Raw genomic sequence first — 23,061 nt, forward strand, 5'->3', positions numbered from 1 at the left:
TTTTCGTAAATTTAAGATAGAATCCCATTACAGTCCTCTCCACCTCTGAGGCAGTTCGGTAATTATCTCGTAAAATTCACAGTACAGATAAACATGAGCCTTGTAACAACAAACAACACCATTTGTGGTCTTCAGTTTAAAGAAATACGAGAGAAAGAGAGACGGGAAGAAGAAAAAAAAAGAGGATTCATGTATTAAAGAAAACGTTCTTGTAGGGTAGACTGAACGTAATAATACGACCACTTTCTTTTTGTCGCGTACGTATGATAAATGATATCGAGAAGAGGAGGAGGAGGAGGAGGAGAATAAGAGAAGAAAGAGTATAACTACAAGGCTTAGAGGAAGATGAGGGTTCACCATCCCAGAGAAGAAGCTTAATACTTTAAGAATAATTCATTAGAACAGTTATTACTATGTTCACGCGCTGTACACAATGACAACCACGAAATTATCGTATAAATTCCTCTTTTTTTCTGAGAGACAAGAAGAAAAATACAGTAATTCTATTTAACAAAGTGTGTATAAATACTGTGACACGGAGACTAACCAGGAGAGTCGAATGTGAGCTTAAGAATTTGTCGAGAAGTGTTGGGTCAAATGTGAGGAGGGTGTGTGTAGGAGAAGATATTTTAGTTCTATTGTTATGTGGAAGGCTCTCTGGGTTCCTGAGATGTGAGGCGATGATATACGCATGAAAGCCTTGGAAACGTGCCCTGCAAAAATGATATCACACACACACACGTCATGCTTTCTTGGAGTGGTTTGTGGGAGTTCCTGAAACTCCGCCGTTTTTTCACAAACCACACACGACACTGACCTCCTCCTCCTCCTCCTCCTAACAACCCACACACGTCACTGACCTCCTCCTCCTCCTCCTCCTCACAAACCACACACGTCACCGACCTCTCCTCCTCCTCCTCACAACCCACACACATCACTGACCTCTCCTCCTCCTCCTCGCAAACCACACACGTCACTGACCTCCTCCTCCTCACAAACCACACACGTCACTAACCTCCTCCTCCTCCTCACAAACCACACATGTCACTGACCTCCTCCTCCTCCTCACAAACCACACGTCCCTAACAACTCTCTTACAACTCACACACACGTCATGTTCAAACTTACTCAGAAACCACAACCCTCCCTGATGACTCCACACACACACACACACACACACACACACACACACTAACCACACACATCTCAGCTCACAAACCACACTCATTCATCCACGCTATCCCCCAAGACACCGCAGCCCGTCTCACTCCCACACACGTCTCAAGTTGCATGTAAATGTTATCATCTGTTTGTCGTCTATGTTCAATCACACTGCTACTCTCCGCCGTCCAGCATCCAACCATTGCACTCTGACACACACACACACATATATATATATATATATGTGTGTGTGTGTGTGTGTGTGTGTGTGTGTGTGTGTGTGTGTGTGTATTTTTCCCATTGTCATTTTCTATCGTCTATAGAATATTTTTTCCTCACTTTCGTATGTAAACTCTATTTTCGTCTTCCATTCCTATTGTGTTCTTTTTCCTGTCTGTACCCACACTTCATTTTCTTCTTACCTTCCCATTTCTCCTTTCTCTCACCCGTAGCTACACCCCGTTTTCTTCTTACCTTCCCATTTGTTCTCAGTCTGGTCTGTATCTCTACTCCGTTTTCTTTTCCCAAACCCATTTTCTTCATTTGCAACTACACTCCGATTTCTTCTTGCCTTCCCATTTTCTTCTTAAATCTTCACACCCCGTATTACTCCTGCCTTCCTAGTCTCCTCTTTCACATACGGGTCTCCCTTCCGCCGTATCAATAAAACTCGGAATCTTAAAAACAATTTTTTTTTCGGTTTTCTTTTAAAGTTGATTTTTTAATCGTCGGAGAAATAAGGGAATATGAGCGACGCTGTGGCGGAGGAAGGGAGGGAGGGAGGTTGGTGCCGCTGTCCGGGTTTCTCTCCGGAGTGTCACTTTCATCCCCCGACACCTTGACACTGTTCTTGTTTCTTATGTCGATGTTCTGGTGTACGGCCTCCTGCTGCTGCTGCTGCTCTCTCTCTCTCTCTCTCTCTCTCTCTCTCTCTCTCTCTCTCTCTCTCTCTCTCTCTCTCTCTCTCTCTCTCTCTCTCTCTCTCTGCCTGAGGTGTCATTACCTGTGTGGTGATGACCTCTCAGGTGTTGTGTGTGTGTGACAAGGTCACTTATAGGTCCCAGGTTGGGTCACCTGACCTCCTTTCCTCTTTCCATCACCGCAGACAAAGCAGCGAAACTCTCCAGCCCCTCCTGCCACCGCACCCCTACTCTCCCTCACTAATTTAGATGCATTCGCGGTGACTCGCGGGCGCGCTTGCGTGCCTGCAACCCCCTTCTCTCCCTCTCTCTCACCCTCACACACACACACACACACACACACACACACACACACACACACACATATGACACCCCCACCCCCTTCCGAAAAGTGTAGAAGCCCCTCCCAGAGAGAGAGAGAGAGAGAGAGAGAGAGAGAGAGAGAGAGAGAGAGAGAGAGAGAGAGAGAGAGAGAGAGCTAAGCTTAACCAGCACTGCATTCACGTCGTCGCTACGTCTCCCTGGCAGTCTTTGTGTCTTGGTACGAGATTGGCGACGTCCGTGTCTCTCATCTTCATGGGGTCATGTTAGTGTCTCATCCTCACATATCACCTCAAGCCAGCATCTCTCATCTTCACGGAGGGGAGGAGCAAAGGGGGGAGGGGAGGAGAGGGGGGGGGCCCGTTCGTTTAACTCGTTTGATGAAACGATGTCTGACTGGATGACGTGGGGTCATGAGGGTGATCGTTAAACGAAATGGTGTGTGATTGGATGGTTTGAGTGGCTCAGAAAATCTCTTGAGCACGAAGGTACGGTCCGTGAGCACGACGGCACGATCCTAGAGCACGACGGTACGATCCTAGAGCACGACGGCACGATCTTTAAGAACAACAATATAATCCTTAGATCGTATAACAGGCTGACCTTTGACCTGACCTTCCACGGTCTTCAATATAACCCCCTCTCCCCTCAACAGAGGTCAAGGATACAAGGGATCTAGAAAACTCTACACTGACCTTTTTGCCTCACCTGTGACCTCGACCTCTGACCTCTGACACTAGCTCTCTCTCTCCCTCCCCTCTTGGAACTGTTCACTACAAACTACACTCGCGGATCATATACCTCACCTACACATGGCCTGGTCTTTCTCATTTCAGCCTCGATGAAGTTTGGTAATGGACGAAACACTGAGAATAAACCATATACTCGCCAAACATTACGGAGAATCCTGCTCGCTACGGCGAAGCTTCACCAAGCAACCTGCACGATAAGCTGATCAACGATAAGGGTACATCTGGTGCGCCCCCATCATCCAGCCCCGCTTTCACCGGGCCGGCCCTTCCCTCACCCTCAGCTCTACGGGGCGTTACGGGAGCATACACAGCCATGCAGCAATGCGGTGGCAGACACAGCAATGCAGCGGCAATCAATTAGTATGAGTTGAGTTACCTATGGTTGGTGTCAGCTTGCGAGAGGTGCTCTGGTGCCTCGTGTGTGTGTGTGTGTGTGTGTGTGTGTGTGTGTGTGTATTGAGGTCAAATCTGTGTCATCAAAGATTCTACCTTCATCAAAATGCGTCCCAGGGTGTGAACTACCCCTCTGAAATGAATAAGACTGGATCCAACACCATTCGTGGTCCTAACTACCTAATTGCCTGGTTCAGGAAGGGTGAACATCAACGACCATAACAGTCATCTCCCTAACTACAGACGGAGCTAACGACCTTCACAAAAAAAGATCATAATTTAGTGACCTTTTGAGTAGAAATACGTGAAAGTAATTTCTAATTCTTCTATCTTCAGGAACTATGTAAAAAAAGGAATTAAAGGCATTTGCAAAGCACATATCTGTATAAGTAAATACACCAGTACAGGGCAAGTTAATATTACATAGATAATAGTGATATAAACTGGGCTTACAACGAACACGATGACATGAAATACTGAAAAAGAAATTGTGAATAAATGGTACAAAAAAAACCCTGATTGATTTTCCACAGATGTTATGTACAATTATCCACTGGGGAAATCAAATCAAGTCCAAAATATGTCCATTGGGTACCACTGAAACATGGTTAGTACAAAATCGTTACAGAACATATATAAGAAGTACAGTCACTTACCTCTCCCCCTGCAAAATCTTCATTTGTATTCACAATTGTGTGAACTACAGCAAGAAGTTAGATAAGCGTGTTATGCTGTATTAGCCAGAGTCACATACACGAAGATCAAGCCAACATAAACTGGGAAGCCATAATGTTTTTTCTGGTTATGACAGAACAGCCGGTAAGAAGAAGAAGGAAGAGAAGGAGGAGGAGGAGGAGGAGGAGGAGGAGATATAATACATTTAGAAAGGGAAAGTCGGCACATATGACTGAAAGTTTATAAACCTTCTGTAACAGGAAATCTGAGGTTCGAGTCCACAGTCTTTATGTCTGACGTGTGTACCAGTCACAACCATTTGACCCTGACGGTACCACCCGTGAACACCAGGGTCCCAGCTTTGGTGATGAGGCTAGGCCTTCATACCCAAGGGTCGTTCCGTCGTGGTCAAGGATCGTACCGTCGTGCTCAAGGGTCGTCCACCGTGTTCAAAGGTGCTCAAGGTGGTTCCGTCGTGGTCATGGGTTGAAAGTTATATCACTCGACGAATGAAACTTAGAATTCATATGATGGTGCCCTAAAACAAGGTGTTGAGTCCTACAATGTGTTTAGAGTTAAGAAACGTGCAAGCATACGAGCAAGCAAGCAGGCAAGTAACCAAGCATTAGTGTATGTCGGGAGGGTTCTTCATGCTGCACACATGGAAGCCTCCCTTCCCACATCATCATATATACCCCAGCCTCCCTTCCTACATCATCATATATACAGCCTCCTCCCCACATCATCATATATACAGCCTTCCTCCCCACATCATCATATATACCCCAGCCTCCCTTCCTAAATCATCATATATACAGCCTTCCTCCCCACATCATCATATATACAGCCTTTCTTCCCACATCATCATATACCCAAGCCTCCCTTCATATACACTGCTTCCTTGAGGCCAACACACTTAAAGCCCTTCTTCCATTTAAGACCCAACTAGAAGAAAGGTATCACTTCCCCCCCCCCCCCCCCCCTTAGACCTGGTGGTGGCAGACGAATGAGAGAGAGAGAGAGAGAGAGAGAGAGAGAGAGAGAGAGAGAGAGAGAGAGAGAGAGAGAGAGAGAGAGAGAGAGAGAGAGATACATACACACACACACACACACACACACACACACACACACACACACAAACACACACACACACACACACACACACACACACACACACACACACCACACACTGCTGTCTGAATTCGGGAGAGTACGTGAGATGAGTAAGTTCACAGTTAGTGTGAAGAAAAGCTAAGGTAATGAGGCACAAGCGAGGTAGTGAGGTGAGGAGGAGGAGGAGGAGGAGGAGGAGGAGGAGGAGGAGGAGGAGGAGGAGGAGGAGGAGTAGGAGTAGGAGTAGGAGTAGGAGGAGGAGGAGGAGTGAGAGAGGATGGATACGGTTATGAGTACTGGAGAGCAGAAGAACCCGGCGGACGTGGAAGGGACAGACAATAAGCCCATTTAACACCCTATCCCAAAAGTAACCCAGAAGACCCACCTTGGGATCGGTGTACTGAAGGACCGTCCGTAGCATAAGACCCTCAGACATCCTCTGCCGAGGTAAACAAACAATGTCAAAAGGTCAAAAGTGAAGGGGTGGAGGGATGGTTGGGTGGTGGGGGCGTCACACATATAAACATGGTAGGTCATAAGTTACAAGTGAACTTAGTGTTTGAGATCCTTCACTGTTTTTCTTTCTTTTTTTAGTGGACGAGAGGTAAGTAGGATGTCTTGAAGTGAGCATAGAGACGATGGTGCACATTGATTGATTCTTACGTTTCTTATGGAGGGGAAATCATGAAGTATTAATGTGTTGTGCAGGCGTGATGTCTTCCCTTCTTCAGGGAGTATGTTACGAGCAACGTATCTACAGGGGAGGAAATATAGGACACAGAAAAAAAAGAAGCTCTCTCTATACTACAGAAATCAACACTGAATGATGCATTACTAATCATAAATCAATATCAAAAGATGCATTTCTAGTAGTTCATACATATTTATATGACAGCCTAAATAAAGATAAAAGGAATTATATCTACATACATATTAGAATACAGTCACAACAACATGACTGTCACTACTTTACTAATAATCCTGCAAAGAAAGACATTATACATTCATAATATGTAAATCTGCAACACTCTATTGCAAGTCCAAATGCATGATGCATGTTAGGGAGGATCGAGACATACACAGCCAGAGAGCAGAAGGTTAATGCAACACACAAACACAAAAGCTGCAACATGTTGAAGGGGATTAAAAGAGAGCTGGACTTTACTTACTTTAATCAGTGCCTGCGGAGAGCACCTAATCTCAATGGTTACCTCCTTGAGCAGGACGGTACAAACCTTAGACAAGATCACTCTGGCCTTCGACCTGACCCTTAATAGTCTGGTCAGAGGTCAGGGGCCATTATACCAAAAGGTTGTACTGTCGTGTTCAAAAGCCGTACCGTTTAAAGTCATGCTATATTACTCGAGAAGTTAACTCATATCTGTGGCTTAAGGGTGACTGGCTGATACTGCAAGATAGCTGCTCATTTCCCTAGTTCTCCCGGGGAACCAGCGGCTCATCCCAGGAGGAAGAATATTGTTCCATACGACTGTTATGACCGAGGGAAGTGGATTATGATGGTGGGTGCTTTTAATGTCAGTCGTGTCTGGTCACCGTGTTATGGGCATCTCCTTTTGCTGTTTTATCGCAAGGACGTCCACAGGGAAGACCCATCCGACTGTTGTGCCTTCCACAAGGGTGAGGTGTGGTTGGTAGTGGTCAAGATACTTGTGGGAAAATGATGATTAGGATGATGATAAGCGATGGTGAGTATACGAAAACAATGCGGGAGGATAAGATGGTGAAAGTGATGCCCACGTTCAAGAGGAATGGTCCACGTCCCCAGGTAGGGACGTATGGTTCCTGGTCCACGTCCCCAGGTGGGGCGTATGGTTCCTGGTCCACGTCCCCAGGTGGGGCGTATGGTTCCTGGTCCACGTCCCCAGGTGGGGCGTATGGTTCCTGGTCCACGTCCCCAGGTAGGGACGTATGGTTCCTGGTCCACGTCCCCAGGTGGGGCGTATGGTTCCTGGTCCACGTCCCCAAGTGGGACGTATGGTTCCTGGTTCACGTCCCCAGGTGGGGCGTATGGTTCCTGGTCCACGTCCCCAGGTGGGACGTATGGTTCCTGGTCCACGTCCCCAGGTGGGGCATATGGTTCCTGGTCCACGCCCCCAGGTGGGGCATATGGTTCCTGGTCCACGCCCCAGGTGGGGCATGCGGGTCCTCCCCCGTTGTGTTAAGGTGTCCTGCAGCCTCCACCCTGGGCCACAGGCAGGCCCTGTCTGATTATCCACCACACTCACGTCTGTACCAAGCCGGAAAGTAACCGCCTCCACCATGATATGCCACTGATGAAAGACTAAAGTCCCCACTAGAATATAAGTGCCTCGTTAGTGGCACCCTCTACACACACACACACACACACACACACACACACACACACACACGTATATGAGTCATACATACATCTTGCAATGCGAATATATCTGTCTTTTGACTCGCTGAGCCAGTGGTGATGGTCTGGTTCCAGTGTAGCCGAGATCTCATGGCCCTTAACATCAGCGGAGTCGATGATGATGTTGTCCGTATATACAAGAGGTCCACATCAACCCTCACCTCCTCATTCCCCTACAATTCCGCCTCCGCGAATACATACAAGGTTTGGGGAAACATACCACCCCCTCCAGAATGTGGCGCATTCCCCAATGGCTGTTTAAATTGAGAGAAGGTGAGCCTGGTGCGTGTGGTGTGTTTTACCATGCCTGCCTCCACTACAGTGGAGGGGGAAATATCTTTTTTCAAGCCTCGCGTAAACAGCTGTGCCTCTACACTGTATACGAGGCAGCGGTGCAGCGACCGGGGAGGGAACACCCTCTTTCTTTCAGCAACACTGGGGTATATAACCTCCTAAATCCACTTTAATCTGAACTTTTTTTCCTCACCTGTTTTCTGCCCCTAGAAGAACTGACAGAAAATTAGTCATCACGGTGAACTGATTTGTCATAATTGTTTGCGAACTTTCATCAGTCTTCAGCCGTAACTATACAACATATCGGCCGATGTCGGCCACGGATCTCAGGGCGTCCTCTTAAGCACCGCCGTCCACAAGGATGTGGTGGGCTGCCGTCAGCCTGACCACAAGCAACACGCTCGCCCCACCTCACACACACACACACACACACACACACACACACACACACACCATTGTTCCCAGCCTCGCCAGCCAGGGCGAGCGAGACGTCATACCTCAATACTGCCACAAGAGGCCCAACTCTCCCAGCGTCGTCTCACCTGCTTAAATATTATACCCCAGCGTTCGATACCCTAAAAATAATCAAGACGGTTAAAGGTGAGGAACGTCGAGTCATCGAAAGGTTCCAATCAGGTGTTCACACTGTTCGAACCATCTGCTTCGAAACACGAGGGAAATGATCGAATACTAAATATATTTCATCAGTGCCACTTGGCACCGCTCACAACATGTCCTAGCTTATCATTAACTTGAAACTGTGACTAATGAACTACGAATCTAGGGAATTCAAAGGTTGGAGAAAGTTTTCCTTCACTTGTCCCAGACTTTCAATACATGAAAGAAATATCTATAATACGAAAGACGAGACATGTTCCTCTAAAATCTGTTTACTCTGTTTTGTCTTCGCTGGTCAATAAACTACACTAACTGGCTCTTAACAAGGACGCGTACCAATTGGCAATGGTTATATTGCCGTATAGCCTTGGTGATTTGTTGTGGAGGGGCCCCCACTAAGCGTTTGTTTGACGTACTGTTACTGGGACGAAGACACACAAACAGACAGACAGACAGCCAACCCACCACCTCCTCCTCCTCCTCCTCCTCCGGCTCACTCATCTGGCTCTCATAGTCGACAACAACAATGCGGGCAACGTAACACTGCTGACTCCACCTCCCTCATCGCTACCATCCTCCTTCCTCCCTCCCTCCCTCCCTCTCTTGTCCTCATCTCTCATTTAATCCCTTAAGCTTGGCGATGAGAGAACATTGAGCACGACGGTACGATCCTTGAGCTCGACGGTACGACCCTTGAGCACTACGGTGCGATCCTTAAGCACGACGGTACGACCCTTGAGCTCGACGGTACGACCCTTGAGCACTACGGTGCGATCCTTGAGCACGACATGACGGGTACGACCCTTGAGCACGACGGTACGATCTTTGAGAACGGCATGACGGGTACGACCCTTGAGCACGACGATACGACCATTAAATATGATAGTCTGGTCTCTGATCGTCCAGGTCAATGGGGTATAACCTTCGCTCTCTACATCAACCAATCTGTTACTGATATGAGAGATATAGACCCTGGCTCTACATGTGAATACTTACATCAGTAGCGCATCTACATACTCCCTGCTCCCGTGTGTGTGTGTGTGTGTGTGTGTGTGTGTGTGTGTGTGTGTGTGTGTGTGTGTGTGCCCTTCCTCCTAACTCACCTCTATACTTAGACGCCACTTCCCTCCATTCCCACCCCCATTCTTCTCCTCACCGTGTCTCCGGCCTCGCCTCCTACCCCACCTCACCCAACGCCACTCCTCACACACACACACACACACGAGAGACTATTCATTCCGTTAAGGGGATTCCGTGAGGGACGGAGGATCGTACCATTATGAGGGGATTGTAGGATCTCGGGGACAACAGCCTTGACTCACACCCACATCAATAAACATTTTCCCTCGAGCGAAAGGAAAAAAAATGGCTAAATGAAATCTTACGGTAAATATAAACGTCAGGGGTTTAACGTCTGCTTAACCCTTTGGATTCCTTTTAAATGAATCAAAAAAATGAAATAACACAAATTTCCCATTAAGCTGACCACGGGATACTACTACTACTACGTGGGGGATGCGAATCGCAGCAGCCAACAGCCTGATGCACCAGTCTCCACGATGGATGCCTGGTCACAGGCTGTGCTATGGGAGGAGAGGTCAGCTTACAGGTCCGTACATAAGGAAGGTCCACAGGTAAGGCCAGACGAGATACTGATAATACATATATGTATATATATATATATATATATATATATATATATATATATATATATATATATATTTTTTTTTTTTTTTTTCATACTATTTGCCATTTCCCGCGTTAGCGAGGTAGCGTTAAGAACATAGAACTGGGCCTTAGAGGGAATATCCTCACCTGACCCCCTTCTCCGTTCCTTCTTTTGGAAAATTAAAAAAAACAAGAAAGGGGAGGATTTCCAGCCACCCGCTCCCTCCCCTTTTAGTCGCCTTCTACGACACGCAGGGAATACCTGGGAAGTATTCTTTCTCCCCTCTCCCCAGGGAATATATATATATATATATATATATATATATATATATATATATATATATATATATATATATATATATATATATATATCACTTCTGCTACTGCTATCCTAACTGAAATACACGAAGACACGAGTGAGCAACTGACAACAGTACTTAGAGTGGATCAGTGAGGCGAGTTGGGTTCAGCTGTCCTGTCATAACCGTTCAGGGAGTTAATTTGGGAGCGAACCAGTGAGGCGGGATTACCTGTGTGACGCAGCAACCGCTCAGCCACACACAGACAGACACACAGACACACAGACACAGACAGACACACACACAAACACAGACACACGTAAGGTTGTCTGTGTGTGTGTGTGTGTGTGTGTGTGTGTGTGTGTGTGTGTGTGTGTAGGAGGGGGAGGGGAGCGTGTCTATTGGGGAAAATACGAGGCGATGTTACTCAATCTCTGGGGAGACTAACGGGTCTTGGGAATTGGTCTTAGGCCGAGTGTTGCGCACTGGTCACAGGACTTCCGACGAAGGGGCACCATCGTCAGCGGACAGGGAAAAAGCGTAGCATCGTCGAGGCCCGCCCCTGCCACCCCAAAAGGAACCCACTTTACCCTGACCCCACGTGCAACGCACAGCTCTGAAGCGGCCAGGGAGAGGTCTGCGAGGCCCTGGATGTGGGTGGCTAAAGGGGGAGCTCTGGTTCCAGTGCGTTATACGTACCAGTTAAAGAGCAGATCTGAGCAAATGATGTCATTTTGTATCTGTTTCTGACGCCATCTGGTACGCAAGGAACAACGGAAAAAAATAATGTATGTAAAGTTCCGGTGTTACACCAATGAATCTGGAGGAGGAGCACAACTGACCAGTTGAAGGCACAGCTTCCATCCATCAAATTACTGGAAGGGAGGGAGTGAGGGAGGCGAGGGGCGGAGATAATCGTTTACTTGGAAAAAAAAATATGATATCTTGTACATCCACATGTTTCAGCAATGACTCCTTGACCGTCACCTCCACAACGCAATGCTAGACCAGACAAGTTTACGGGCGCGTCACAGGGATGCTAACACTACCCAGACCAGACAAGTTACGGGCGCGTCACACCAGAGCCAACCTGAGGGACTGGATGGATGGATGGAGATGACGACCCTAGGAAGCGTTAAACCTGACGACGCCCACTGAGGAAGTCTGCAAACCACAGAATGAAACTCAACAGCCACAAAAGGTTTGACAGGCTCCGCTGATGATTAACTTATGGCTGACGTGGTCGAGAGCCTTCGTGAAGTCGACGATGAGAGCAACTTTAAGTTCACTGGGTCGCTGGCCCACAACAGACAAAGAACACGGAGGAATTCAAACACCAACAGACCACTGGGTCAGTTCGAGGTGGTCTGTGGTCAGTGGAAGATCTCAGAAACTCATAGATCACTGGGTTAAAAGTTTGAAAGGAATACAGACACTTCACAATGACTAAGTCACTGTGGCTCAGGCGGCGCAAATAATGTTAAGTCGTGGACGGGAGGCGGGAACATGAACACTAAAGTAAAGGAAAGATGTGTGTGTGTGTGTGTGTGTGTGTGTGTGTGTGTGTGTGTGTGTGTGTGTGTGTGTGTGTGTGTGTGTGTGTGTGTGTGCGTCGTGAAGGGAAGAACTGTGAGAGATGGGGAGATACATGCGAATTACAGAGAGATGTGGAAAACCGAGAGTGAGTTAGTTACGTGAGATATATCAAAAACATATCAGTCAATAGATAAATGGGTTATACCTGGGAAGGCCAGCTTACAGAAGAGCTGCTGGAGGCCAGTACGTGGGAGGACACATAACAGGAGACCCGTTGGAGGCCAGTGCGTAGGAAGGATACGCAACAGAAGACCTGATGGTCTATGATAAAGTCATCTCCTGGAGGACAGCAACCATATCCTAAATGCCAAATTTATATAAATGGATAAAAGAAGAAGAAGAAGAAGAAGAAGAAGAAGAAGAAGAAGAAGAAGAAGAAGAAGAAGAAGAAGAAGTAGAAGAAGAAGAAGAAGAAGAAGAAGAAGAAGAAGAAGAAGAAGACGGAAACAGCTGAGAAAGAAATGTGAAATCATGTTGGAAAAAAGATTTTCTAAGTGAGGAACATGAGAAGTGTGCGACGAGGAAAGCGACCTAGAAAAAAAGGCGAAGCGTAAAGCCTTTTGAGTAAATGATGTGATACTGACGGACATCAGGGTCTGTTCATTGGACAGATGGAGACAGGAACTCACACCGGGTCGTGCGTTGCCTGGCAAGACAAAGGACGACGCAGAAGGAGCAGAAGGAGCGGTCCATGTTGCCAAAATCTGGCCGGATTTCCCCTCAGTGGTCGTATCTGCGTCACTTGACTCGCCTGGGGTCCGGCGGGTTTGTGGCAAGAAAAGGAGGTGTGCATCGTGTCGACTGCCTTCCCCCAGGCGAGAGAGAGAGAGAGAGAGAGAGAGAGAGAGAGAGAGAGAGAGAGAGAGAGAGAGAGAGAGAGAGATAAAGGTCTCTCTCGGTCAACGCTGTCGACTGATTTGTCTCTTGCGAGGAGAAAAGTCGACCCTGTTGTTTTTCGATGGTCAACATTCAGGTTGCGGCCCAGTCTTGAGAGAGAGAGAGAGAGAGAGAGAGAGAGAGAGAGAGAGAGAGAGAGAGAGAGAGAGAGAGAGAGAGAGAGAGAGAGTCTATCCTACATCTGCTGTGTTCACTAACGTAAACAGACTAATTGTGTTATTTCTCGCCTTTCTGTCTTCGTCCCTAAGACTAGACTACCATTCTCTGCCCCTACTTATGTGGACCCTGGCCCTGTGTCTTGCCCTGAGCCCTGCCCTTATCACTGGGTCTTGCCCTTACCCCTGCTCCCTCTGCCGTCAGCGTGTCGCTACAGCCGTCTCCGTCTCCGTCTCCTGGGACCGGGAGCGCCCGTCTCTCATCTCTAGCACAACACAGGTGATGTACAACACTGGCTAATTTCGCTCCCTTTGGCGCAGCCTGCCTATTCCACCCTCTCCCCTCCCTCCCATCCTTCTCTCCCTCCCCTTCCACACACCTGCCTCCCTCTTCCCTCCCCGCCATCCTTCTTTCCTTCCCCTTCCACAACCCTCTCATCCTCCCTCCTATCTCTACTTCAGTTCCTCCTTCTCTTCCCACTTCCTTCTCACGGCCCTCGCTTTCCCTCCCTGCTTCCTTTCCTTTCCCTTACCTTGTGCGCTTCCCCACTTCCTCTTCCAGGCCGTCAAGGGCTCTGTTCAAGAGAGAGAGAGAGAGAGAGAGAGAGAGAGAGAGAGAGAGAGAGAGAGAGAGAGAGAGAGAAAACATCAGCGAGGTAGCCCAGAAGGCGCCAGGCCAACGCGTTAATAATTACGATGGCTTCAGTGGCTCGCCAGCCACGCTCTTACAAGATAGCAGGTCCTGGGTGGGTCGTAAAAGATAGCGGGTCCTGGGTGAGTCGTACAAGATAGCGGGTCCTGGGTGAGTCGTACAAGATAGCAGGTCCTGGGTGAGTCGTACAAGATAGCGGGTCCTGGGTGGGTCGTAAAGGATAGCGGGTCCCGGATGAGTCGTACAAGATAGCGGGTCCTGGGGTGGCTCGTAAAAGATAGCGGGTCCCGGGTGAGTCGCAGAAGATAGCGGGTCCTGGGGTGGGTCGTAAAAGATAGCGGGTCCTGGGAGTCTCATAAGATAGCAGGTCCTGGGGTCGTACAAGACAGCAGGTCCAGAGTGGGTCGTACAAGATAGCGGATCCTGGAGGGTGTGTCTTACAAGATAGTGGGCGTCGATTCAGCAAGGTAGAGGGCCTTCGATCTTGTGAGACAGCGGAGTTTGGGTCTTACAAGATAACAAGTCCTGAGTCTTTAACAAGATGGCGACGGTGCGACCCTTGAGCACGCCCAGGATTCGAACTCGTGTAGGTTCGTGTATGCGTCTCGTTCGGTAACGTATAAACCCACCACACACCACCACGGAGGCCCATCGGTTCACCCAAACCTAACCCTGCTGCGTAGCGGGGCGCTCTGGCGTCTGCTCTAGATGAGAGAGAGAGAGAGAGAGAGAGAGAGAGAGAGAGAGAGAGAGAGAGAGAGAGAGAGAGGCTATACTGGTTCATTCATTCGACTAAATTCCAGGAAATTTATATTTACATGGTAGCGTCCAGTCCCGTCCCCCTTCCCCGTTTTTTGTGATTGAGATGATAACCCCCCCCCCATCCATGACTCGGGCTGCAACGGAGAAAAATTATTACATCTAAAGAAAAAAAAAAGTTTCCAGCGTCGATAGAGATTAAAATTCATATCACAATATCAATCATGCAATGAAAATAATGTTCAAATCGCAGGACAAAGAAATACGCTGCGTATCATATCATAAGAAAAAAAAAAAACTGTAATACATTGAAATATGTACACTGTTAACTAATGAACGTTCCATTTAGATATATTGGAATGTGTGGGTGTCCTTGACAAGCGCAGTCATCATGGAAAATGAATAATGGATTGTAAATAGTGAATACTTTCACTGTCTTTCTGAACGTCCTTGAGCACGACGGTGCTACCCTTGAGCACGACGGTGCGACCCTTGAGCACGACGGTACAGCCCTTGAATCCGATGATGCGACCCCTGAGCACGACGGTGCGATCCTTGAGCACGATGGTACGACCCTTGGTACGACATGACGACCCTTAATCAATCATCAGGTCAAAGGTCACGCCGTCACAGCAAAGAGGGGTCATTACGATGAAAGCAGTTAAACATATCATCTTATCTTCTTCCTTCCTTCTTTCATTCCTTCCATCTTTCATTCATAACGTCACGCTCTAAAATAAGCTAAGGTTGAGGGGCGGTAGTGAGGAGGATGTTGTCAGCCATGCGTGAGCTGTAATGCTCGGGGACAAGCTGGCTGTAATACCTCCTCCTCCGCCCCACAAACCACCCACCACCGTCCGCATCTTTCCACCTCACACACACTGGCTGACTAAATCTGGGTTCCCAACCGGCCGAGCATGAGAACCCCGGGAATGGGATTTCTTCCGAGCGATTTAAAAGGGCACAGGGCATCGCGGACGAGACTCTCGCATGATGTGAATTTCATAAAGTGGGAAAAGAGGGGATAAGAGAGAGAGAGAGAGAGAGAGAGAGAGAGAGAGAGAGAGAGAGAGAGAGAGAGAGAGAGAGGGACGAATTGGTGATGGAGAGTTTGTTTGGGTAGTTGGTCGGTTAGTTCCTCAGTCAGTCTGTCGGTCGCTGTGGTGAGTGAAGATGGCGTGAGGGGACTTACTTGTAGGCGTTGGCCTCGGAGCAGTACCTGACGACGCTGTGTCTGGAGGAGACGCAGTATTGGCCCCGACCCGCGCCCCTGGGAGGAGGGTTGCTGTTGTGGCGTCTCCTCCTAACCTGCTCCCCGCCTTCCTCGTTTTCTTCTTCCTCCGCCTCCGCCGACTCTCCCCGCCCCGTCCTCTCCTCCTCCTGGGCTTTTACTTCTTCCTTCCACTCTTCGTTCCGGGCGGCGGCGGCGGCCGCAGCGGCCTCCTGCTGCGCCTGGGCGTGAGCTAACAGCACCTGGGGAAGGCGAGGCAACCCAAAGCCAGAGAACCTGGCCCAGGGGTCGGCCACAGGGGTAGGCAGGCCGAGCTGGTGGCGGAAAAAAGGGTGATGGAAGGGCGACGGGGGGCTGAGTGGGGAGGAGGGCAGGTCACACCAAGGCTCCTCCTCCTCGTCATCACCATCGTCCTCCTCCTTCACGTTGGACTCCGGCGGTGAGTCCTCCACGTCGGCCGCACCGCTGGACCCCTCACTCTCGTTTTCCTTGTTGTTGTTGTCAAGTGGGGCGGCGAAGCCCGCCGTGGCCGACCGACGCATCGTGTAGGCGGCCCGCCTGCGCGCCGCCCCCGACAGCGCCCCCTCGTCCAGACTGTTGGGTCCGCAGGCCAGTGTAGCCAGCAGGGACGAGGGACGAGTAGGAGCGCCGAAGCCAGCCGGGGGCGGGATGTGGGCGAAGCCTCGTTCTTCCAGAAGGGTGTTGAAGCGCTCCTGGTTTTGGCGCATGAAGGACGAGAAGACGTCCTCCTTGTCGGCCCAGAGCGTCTCGCCGCGGGCCCGCCGCGCCCTCTCCCGCTCCATCTTCACCTCGCGCGATGTTTTCAGCGTCTGGCTCTCATATGACTCATAGGGCCACTCCTGGCCTCCCTCTTGCCCGGCCCTGCTGCTGCTGCTACTGCGGCAGCTGTAGCTCTTGTTGCTTCTCTTAAGGGGAGAAGAGAAGGAGTGCGATCGTTTGAAGCCAACGAGTTTGATTTCAGTGTTGAGCCGCGGGGAGTCGGGGAGGTCTGGGTCGACAACAGACAGCCGGCAGTGTTTGACCTGCTCTCCGGCCTGTCCCTGCTGCTGCTGCTGCTTCTCCTCCTCCTCCTCCTGCAGCCGCCGCTGCTGTTGTTGTTGTTGCTGCTGCTGCTGGGCTGGTCGCTGTTCTTCTTCCTCGCTCTCGGCGCAGCGGCCAAGGAGGCGCGTTAGTGAGGGGCGGCCAGTACGGAGGCGGCTCCGACGACCGGATGTGGGTGGCTTGGCTGACGGGTCGTGGATGCGGTGGGCGGGTCTACTGCGACTGAAGGAGACGAGAGTTACCCCCGTGTCTTCCTCGGCCACGGCCATCACCCTGAGGGGCAGAGAAAATCCAGTTAACAATGGTACTAATGTTTCCAATGGCATCACACTCCAGCTGACCTGGAAATCATGAAATATAATAATCATTCCTGCCTCTCCCACCCACCACCCACCCTCCATAGCGTCCAGCGGTGCTTGGAAGCAGCACAGACGACTTTCATCGGGGCCATTATAACTTTGAGTCTGGGAGCAGCAGCAAGTTCTGGTGACCAAAAGCTCGACGAGAAAACCACCACATCAAGCATCAGCAGCCAGACGCCACACCATCGACTGCAGGGGAAGCCTATCTTGACGGAGAATGTTGCCGCACCGCTCTACTCCAGACGGCTCTCTCTCTCTCTCTCTCTCTCTCTCTCTCTCTCTCTCTCTCTCTCTCTCTCTCTCTCTCTCTCTCTCTCTCTCGACGTCAGGGGGAGTGGGCCTTCATACGCCTGTATGTCTGTGCATATTGTGTCTGACTTTTCGTCAGCGTGTGCGCGCACGGCAGGTGTATAAACGTCTGTTGGAGTATGCACAGTCGACTGCCCGCTGCCTCTAACAGGTTAGTCATCCTCATCCTCACTCGCTTCACGTCCAAAGCTCTGCCTTCTAAATCCCGCCAGCATAATATTTATTTTCTTTTTTTTAAGGAGTGCGGCGTAGATAACTGCATTAGCGTATATCTGACCCGTCGAGCGCGGAGATATATAGCCCCTTGAGTACGATAACATCCCCAGGAGTACGAAGTAATGCTCCTTCATTACCAAGATTTAACCGACAGAGTGTGACGACTGAAGGCCTTCAGTACGACAACTTAACACCCTCGGTACGACAACTTAACGCTCTGGGTACGATAACTTATGGGCCTTCAAAACGACGACTAATGTCATCGCAATCATGGGTTTAAATCATCACATTCAAGGAGTTGAAATGCTCTTGAGCTACAAGACACATACAGTTAACCTAGCGCGTACCTTTAACCCCTTTGATCGCGTCGTGTTACATATGACTTAGATACTCAGACGGGAAACTGTTGAACAGTTCTCGTAGATGTTGATCAACTGAACATGAATGACGTATTCGACTCCCCTCAGGCGGTGCCCAGCTCCCGTTCTGTTAGTCACTAGCTTTCTCCAACTGTTGTTGTCCAACTTCACACATACATCTTGCCAAGTCTACACACAAGCGGTACTACTCCAGTCTCTCCAGCCTACACACACACACAACAATTGTGTCAGAACCAAGTAATTATGCTCCCGGCCGCGAGGTTTATGGGCGAATAAGACCTATAAAACTTAGATCCCTGGTTGTATTTCTTGGTTGAATAAGGTGTGTATGAAGGAAACTGTGATGGACTGAGAGATAGATGTTCCTATACGGCTTTCTAAGAACACCAGGTCTGGTGCACATCAAACTGCACCTGTACTTTACTTATAGGTTTACTGGTATGTATGTATACCTTATGTATACCTTACGATGGTGTCGGAGGTCTTCTACCCCTACAGTTGAGTCTGGCACCTTACATTATAAATACCTTACGATGGTTTGGGAGGTCTTCTACCCCCACAGCTGAGGTCTGGGACCTTACCTTACCTTACGTATACCTTACGATGGTCTGGGAGGTCTTCTACCCCCACAGCTGGGGTCTAGGACCTTACCTTACCTTACGTATACCTTACGGTGGTCTGAGAAGTCTTCTATTCCCAAACCTCTGACCTGAACCTTACATCTTATTCAAGAAATTCACACCAAGGTATAACTTACACTTTTCTGTTTCTTTAAAGACACTTCCAAACGAAGTCTTTCTAAAGTAGGTATCTTTACATCATCAACTCCTGCAACATTGTGGTTCTTAGCGGGTATGTGGGCGGCCTGCGGGCGACCTCAAACAGCCTGACTGATCAATGAAGGAGGAGCGATGCTTGGCTGCAGACGTGAGGTGTGATGGGGGTGGAGACGTTCCCCTAAAACTGAGCTAAAAGGTTTCAGGTGCAAAAGCTTATCAACCCATTGGAGAAGAAAGAAAATGTAATCCTTGTGCTTTCAAAATGATCGTGGGTATCTCTAATGTCTCGTTGGGAAGATAACAGGCTATTATCAGATGAAGCACCCCAGGGAAGAGGGTAAGGAAGGCATCCAGGCTTTAGCACGACTTCGCCTCGACCCTGCCACCTCCTCCAGCGGATCAGGTACCATCCTAAGGGCGCCAGGTCATATGACCTCCTTCCCTACAAGGTGTACGGAATGAACCAAGCAGACTAGGTAGCTATCATGTATACAGATAGACTGCTGAATGCACCAGCCCGTTGTATCAGTGGTCAAGCGCTCCACCAACTGACTTTTCACCTAAAGATTTGTTCACATGGAGATTCGGACTTTGTATATCACGGCGACCCAGGCAAATCTCATCACTCGTTACGGAGGAATGATGCAGAGTGACAACTCAAACAGAATGATGGATCAAACGCCCTTCTCAACTCAGCTATATAACCAGAGACAAGTCAGGCCCGAGGAGAACCTAACCTAACCTAATCAAACACAACTTAAGCTAGCTTAAGCTAATCTAACCTAATCTAACCGAGACACTATCTTTTATAACGTCTTCACGAACTTTGTTCAAAATCACACAGGAATCATAAATATATATTTAAAAAAAATCCCTCGAGTCTGGTTATACCAGGATGAATGACATTCAATCTTGGTTGTTACACGCGATACAAAGGTCTCTCTCTCTCTCTCTCTCTCTCTCCTACGTCACAGCACCAGGGGCGGAACACCGGTGGCCGTCTTCCTTGGGCAGGAGCCACGCCCTCTCCCCGTCCCTCTCCCTCAAGGATATTGGTCCGTTTCCTTACACTCCTGTTCTACCTCTCCCCTCGTGTGGTGTCTCACCGGACAGGTCCGTCCCCCTCCTACATCACTGATCAATACCCCAGCCGCCAACCTGGTGTCATGGGCAGGCAAGGTGTGTGCTGGGGTGGTGGTGAGGAGGGGAGAGGTTACTGGAGTGATGGTAGCGTGGGGATAGGCTACTGGGTGTGTAGTGTAGGTAAGGGAAAAGGGGTGGTCGTGTGTGGTGGCTACTTGGGGTGATGGTGTGTGTGGATGACTATCAACCGTGGTGATGTGGTGAAGACTTCTGGGGTCGTGGTAGCGTGTAGAGGCTATACACACACACACACACACACACACACACACACACACACACACACACACATCCTCCCCCACACACTCACACTAACACCACCAGCCACAATGTCTGGTTCCGGGGCTATTGTATACTACACCACACCTCCCTGTCCTTTCCTTCCTTCCCCCTTGATGAGATCTTCTCTTTATGGCTACTACTGCTGCTCCCGATGGAGGCTGGGAGTATCACAGATGCAACTCCCTCTCCCTCCCTCCGCCTTCTCCTCCTCCTCCTTACCTGCTGAGAAGGGAGACGGGAACCTCAGAAAAAAAAAAAAAAAAAGCCCCTCTCCACACCTCCGGCAAATTAGTGATTTACGACGAGGCTACGAGGGAGGGGAGGGGCGCTCGGATACACCTACAAATGGTTCCTCAGAAGACAGATGCTGTGTGAGAAGTGGGAAGACTGAACGGCGTCCTGTAAGGATTGCCTTATGAGACGGTGTTAACGTTTCTTGCTGGCATCAGGGTGCCACTGGTGAGGTGGACGAGGCAGTTGGGAAATACAGGCACTCAGCTGGAAAGAAGGAGGAGAAGGGAGGAGGGGGTGTGGACAGGTTTATTGGGGCCCCTCCACCATGTCATCCTGACGTGGCACCGTTGGTGAGTGACCGACCTCCCGCTGTGAGCACGACCGTACGACCCTAAAGGACGATGGAACGACCTTGAAGCATGATGGTACGACCCTTGAACACGACGACACAACCCTTGGGTATAATGTCAAAAACGAGCTCATTGCTTCTTTACTTCTTCGAGCCGGGCGAAATATCAGTCAAGAAAAAAAAGAAGAAATTCTGAGATAAATTCACAAGTCGGAAGGACTCTGGATCACACAAGAGCTGCTGGGAACGACTGAAATTACCGATTCTCTCCCCTGGGGCGAAGAGAATGTATCACAATCTCTACAATGAGGGAAAAATCCTACAGGGGCAAGACGAGGAGATATTCAAGTGGAGATATTCAATGATCCTCAGAACAAATGTCTTTAGAATTGCGCCTGATCAGCCAGACTGAGAGGAATATGGTGGCATGCGGGTCTCAAACAACCTGACTGATCATGACCAAAGAAATAATAGAGCTGCCTGGACCCCAAGCTGTGTTATGGTGGCAGAGACGAAGTTCATAAATGCAAGTTACAAAAAAAAAGAAGAGAGCATATCTCATCATATCACATCACGCACGCAGACACACCTTTCTCTTTCACTTCGTTGGGCCTAAACTCACAAACATTTACACAACTCTCGTTCTGACCCGACTCACTTATGCCTCCCTCCACGCCTGGTCTTCATTCCCCCCTCCCCCCTTATCCACCACATGACAGGGGCTGCTGGAAAGGTGAGAGAGAGAGAGAGAGAGAGAGAGAGAGAGAGAGAGAGAGAGAGAGAGAGAGAGAGAGAGAGTCGCGTAAGATCATCTTGGGTCCCTCTTACAACACGTATCAAGAGGCGGTCAACACATTGCTCCTCCCAACGCTCTCCAACCATCTCATCTTCCTGACGATGCTACTGCACTACTTCCGCTACCGTCACCTCCCGGCATCAGAGATCCCTCGTCCCCAGGGCTGCAGTTCGGCACCACAATTGCATCGAACCCATCCCAGGTCGTACACACTACGAGAACAGCCCCGTCTCCACCTTTGTGAAGACTGTCAATAATGATCAGTAGACAGCCACACCAGTGTTTGTGTAAACACTCTCTGTTTACCCTCCTCTCTCCTCCTGTTTTACAACCCCAGCCTTGGGCTGAATATAACTCAACAAACCGTTAATATTATCATCATTATCATCATGATTGTGAAATGATTATCACAATTACAAATGCATTCTTCTTCCCCCCACCCCAACTACCATGGAAAACACCCCCCCTCCCCTCTCTCCTCCAAACCCCCAACACTCCTCCTTCACCCTGCCATGAGTAAGTCCCCCCCCCCCCCACCTTCCCTTCCCCGGGTTGCCAGGAGCCACAACAGACAAGCACTTGATGACGCGTCAGGAGACATTCTGCAACGAGGCAGTTTTCATTCAGGTGCGAAAACCCCCATAATTACCGGTGATATTCACCCATCAGTCACGCCGGGAGTATCTCTCTCTCTTGCCCCGGCCTCTCCGCGCCTGCCCCACAGTTGCCTCTCTTGACTGGTATATTTTAGGAATTAATTTGGAAGCGTTGAGTACCGTCGTTTCCCTGTGTCTGTACGTCTGTATGCTGTGTGTGTGTGTGTGTGTGTGTGTGTGTGTGTGTGTTTACCTGTCTGTTAGCTTCGTTGTGCCAGGTTTCTTTGCGCGGTACAGAAGGACAAACACAAGTCACTGTTTGAGTTGCTTTCCAAAGACAGACTTCTTACCTTACCTTACCTTTACCTTACGTATACCTTACCTAACCTTCCTTTACCTTACGTATACTTTACGATGGCTTGGGAGGTCTTCTACCCCCACAGCTGGGTCTGGGACCTTACCTTACCTTACCTTACGATGGTTTCGCAAGTCTGCAACCCCTACAGCTAGGTCAAGGACAATGAAATCTTCCAAGATATTTCGAATGTGAAAAGACATGATTCAAATACTTTTCAAATCACTTTTAGTCCAAGCGAAAAAAAAAAAGAATATCACTTTCTCATTCAATCATATTAAGATTTACTGTTTAAAATA

General features: G+C 49.1%; 1 protein-coding gene across 6 annotated transcripts in view; it reads right to left on the reverse strand.

Annotated features, from left to right (window-relative positions):
• LOC139763863 (uncharacterized) overlaps window positions 1-23,061 on the reverse strand; it is a 240,410-nt gene that overhangs the window by 30,811 nt on the left and 186,538 nt on the right. For 5 of the 6 annotated variants that reach the window (XR_011716277.1, XR_011716279.1, XR_011716278.1 and 2 more), the window contains 2 exons: window positions 15,864-17,237; window positions 5,721-5,774 (listed from right to left, as the gene is read on the reverse strand). The gene's annotated coding sequence lies outside the window, so the exon portion shown is untranslated. The remainder of the gene's footprint in view (window positions 1-5,720; window positions 5,775-15,863; window positions 17,238-23,061) is intronic. The other variant, XR_011716282.1, reaches the window with a different exon arrangement.

The sequence above is a fragment of the Panulirus ornatus genome, chromosome 48 (assembly GCF_036320965.1).
Source record: "Panulirus ornatus isolate Po-2019 chromosome 48, ASM3632096v1, whole genome shotgun sequence".
NCBI lineage: Eukaryota > Metazoa > Arthropoda > Malacostraca > Decapoda > Palinuridae > Panulirus > Panulirus ornatus.